This window comes from Lolium rigidum, chromosome 3 (genome assembly GCF_022539505.1).
Source record: "Lolium rigidum isolate FL_2022 chromosome 3, APGP_CSIRO_Lrig_0.1, whole genome shotgun sequence".
NCBI lineage: Eukaryota > Viridiplantae > Streptophyta > Magnoliopsida > Poales > Poaceae > Lolium > Lolium rigidum.
Genome location: NC_061510.1, coordinates 386,175,173 through 386,179,001, shown reverse-complemented (window position 1 = coordinate 386,179,001; position 3,829 = coordinate 386,175,173). Strand labels below are relative to the sequence as shown.

At 42.4% G+C, this 3,829-nt stretch overlaps 1 long non-coding RNA gene across 1 annotated transcript; it reads right to left on the bottom strand.

The window, feature by feature from the left end:
• Window positions 1–911: 911 nt before the first annotated feature.
• Window positions 912–3,529, bottom strand: LOC124700728. The gene is made up of 4 exons (XR_007001812.1): window positions 3,311–3,529; window positions 3,031–3,077; window positions 1,424–1,486; window positions 912–1,172 (listed from the first exon to the last, which is right to left on the bottom strand). It is a non-coding gene; the product is annotated as an uncharacterized LOC124700728 (long non-coding RNA).
• Window positions 3,530–3,829: the final 300 nt, after the last annotated feature.

Below are 3,829 nucleotides of genomic sequence, written 5' to 3'. Positions count from 1 at the left end.
GTAGCACAACATCAAGGGGAGTAAGGAGGAGGGAGAATTTTGGCGTTCCCTTTCACTCGGGTTCGCCGGAAAACGCTCGATTGTCGTCGTCTCCGTCACCAACCGTCCCCGTCGAGTGTTCTACAAGCCTCACGGTGAGCTTGCGCATCTCAAGGACCATCTCTTTCGCTTTAGCATCCACCATAGCCTCCGATTTGAAGTTGGCCACCATGCGCCGCCGCAGTAGATGCTCACCGAAGCAACTCCGGTGACCATTCGGAGGGGGCGCTACCACCATTTTGTCCAGCGTGGTGTGCTGCATCGATTGGAACTAGTCGTGCGTCCGCGGGAGCTCTCCAGTGTCGGCGCCATCGTTGATTGACCGCCGGTAGTGAACTCCCATGCCAAGCTGGCAATTTTAACTTGGTCGTTAGCTTTGTGGCAGCTGACCTGGTCAAGGTCCCACTAGTCAGCCACTAGGGTTAGATCTGTACCGGGTAGATTGAGTATTTGTCCTTTAATTTAAAATCTAGAATATTGCTGAAACTTTGCCGAAATAAATAAAACTAGATGAGAATGCGCGCTTCGCCGCGCCACCTATACTTCGTTATGGCACAACATGGCCGACGCGACAGTATTGTACGATGTATCGGTTTAGAAACTTAACATAGCACAATGTATTGGTGAATTTTTATCAGTGTATTCAGAAAATAGAAAATTGTAAAATTATTAGTTCAACTGTCACATAGTATGCATGTTCGGCACTTGAAACCCTTGAAGGTCCAGAATTCGAGTTTTACAGAGTTATTTGTTCTAGACTCAAGGATCGAAAGACAGAACTAATCATAAAAATCCTCTCCAGATTTTCACTACCATTCCAGAAATCCACATACACTAAAAAGCATCACCAAAGAACAAAACTGAGCTCCAAATTGGTCAGAGTAAAAACTGAGCAATTACATGACATTTTCCCTCGTTCGGGTTCATACATGTACACAAAGAACTACAAAATGAATAACAATATAGAGAGCTTGATATCCAAACATTGTTTCAGAATGAGCATGTAGGCCTAAACAGGAGGTAACACCAGACTTCAACCACATGCCTTATTTAACACTTTGCCGATCCAGAATATTGTCACCCTTCATGCATCATACAAACATATATTACGTCTGGAGGGCCTGCCAATTAATCTACATTGAAACAAAAAAAAGGAATATCTGGAATTAACACTGATCAACTTCATTCTCATTTATGTGTTCAACTAATTAGCAAAAATCTAACAATCATACAGGTGAAAGCATGGGAAAGGGGAAAATGCTGACAACATTATTTGAGCATGGTGACAGAGGCAATCTAGCCAAACAAAAATCTATGTGGAGAACTGAAAAGTATGAAATGTATGGCCTAATCCTTGATACCTGAAAAAACTATATGAACTCACCATACTGGGAGACTCTGTGACTAAGATCAACTTGACATTTGGGGCATGCTCCCCAACAAATACCTACGGACAGTAACAACAATGAGAGCAGAAAATAAATAATGACGACATGATGTACACTGCGTAAGTTACAATCAATGCATCTGTATCTCCATCTGATCGCAAAGGAATCGGTGGAGCTAGAAGTAGCTAAACTCATGTTGTACTCTTGCATCTGAAGTAGCTACCCATTTACCCATGTATATAGGAGGAAGCTTCATCCTATTCAGAGATTCCTTCAATTTCTAAGGTTCATGGAGTATCCAGTATCCATAACAGTTATCAAAAGCGCCAATATTTGATCAATGAATATTACAGGCTTATGGCCAGGTTAGGTCATTAGTCTACTCAAAGTAACGCCATCACTTGTTCACCAGGTTGAACTGCCTAATTCGCTACTGTTCATGGTAGCACACATACAATAATTTTATGTTTGTTCAAACGAAAAAATAATAATTCTATCATACAAATAAAACTGGTTATAACCGAGGCTGATCTGTGAATGTATGAACCTAACTAAGAGGTCTTATTATTAGCTTCCATTGCTTTGAAGCTACTGTAAAATAGGTTATAACCTAAGCTGATCTGTGAATGTGTGAACCTAACGCAGAGATCTTATTATTAACAGTTTGAGCATTCAATGAAGATGAACCACAAGTTGTGTGATTCCACAGCAGATGTCTTCTAACTCAAAGCATAAAAAATAAAAAATCGCCACCCATGTGAGGTAGGCCAACATGATAGTTATCTTCTATAACATGTTATCACCTTGCTTTAGAAGTTTAAGAATTTTAAGCAGATTCTCTATCTATCTAACATAAGAATATAAGCACTCCTTGCAATAATATCTTTAAGGCAATGCAATTCACATATATAAACTCAATTCTCCACAAGCCTAATCCTTGTTCCAGGAGAAGGCTCACGGACAATCAAACTGAAGCCCAGGGCAAAAAATACACTAAGAAATTAGAAGAGCATGGATATAGCGAGATATAATACACAAAGAAATTCAAAGAGCGAAATCTGAGATACTATTACGGCAATATAAACTTCTAAACAAAGAAGATGCTAAGTGTGCCTTTAAAAATATCGAACAAAGTAAAATATGGGAGTAATGAGTACATCTTGTATGAATCAGCATGTTGTGTGAGGTATTTCTCATAGCAGCCATGGTCAAGTCCTTTGTACCATACATTACATATCAGGTGCATTTTATATGAATCAACATGCTACATGAGGCTTTTCTCAGAGAATTCCTGGTCAAGTCCTCTGCAACATTCGTTATTTTTTATTTCATACACTATACTCTAGGAAATAGCATGTGTGTATTGCAAAAATGAAACGCAAAATCATCATCGGGAGACCTAAATAAATAGAGGATACTTTTATTTAGTTATAATCTGTGTTCCGGATATTTGCAAATCTAATCCCACAACTATACATATATATCATACATCACTAAGGAGCATAAATCATTAAAAAAAGAGGATAAAACAAAGCAGAAAATTTATATTTGAATAATTTTTGCCCATGTTGAAAATTTATATTGACCTTTATCTTAGTATTACCTATCGTCCAATGAATCATGACCAGAGAACAGAGCTGATAGCAAAACCTGCAAAATAATACCATGCATCAATAATACTTCTGGCAATATGTATCTCATTGTTGTTGCATACGTAGATAGCTAGCATAGCATTGTTCTGAATTTAGAGACTAGAGTGCACTTCCAAGATACTAATACACTGAAAGCTGCAGGAAACAGTGCAGATGAAACATCAATAGACATGGAAGAAGCTGAATTGCAATCAGCCTGATTTTCAGGCCTAGACATGAACGAATTCATACCTGATTTTCAGGCCTAGACATGCAGAGCAAGCTCTGCTGGCCTCATGCAGAGCCGCAGTGCTGCGTTTAACGCACCGCCGCCGCGCCACCCGTACAGCGCGCCGACCGCATGCGGGCGCGAGCAGCTACCGGCTCTGCGTCCCCCGCCCCGCTACGCATCGCGCCCGCCTCCTCCGACTGGCTACCGCTGGAAAGCGCCGCCACCGCGGACTCGAGCTTCAGCTCGTCCGCGCGTGAGCGCTCGTCCGCATGTCGCCTCCCCTCGGTTCCCTGGTCGATGCCGCCGCCGGCGAGCCACACGCGATGCGCGCCTCCCAAGCGTAGGCGACAAGGGTCAGGCGAGTCCATGAGCTGGTTCCTATGGTGGGCGCCTCCGAAGGAGAAGAGATTACCCAAGTTTTTCTTGCCGGGGAGACGCGACGCTGCCGGTTGCCGCCGGCCAGAAACCCAAGTTTTTCTTGCCGGGGAGCAGGGAGATCGGGAGCGACTCCAAATAGAAAGGGGATGAGGTCGACGGGA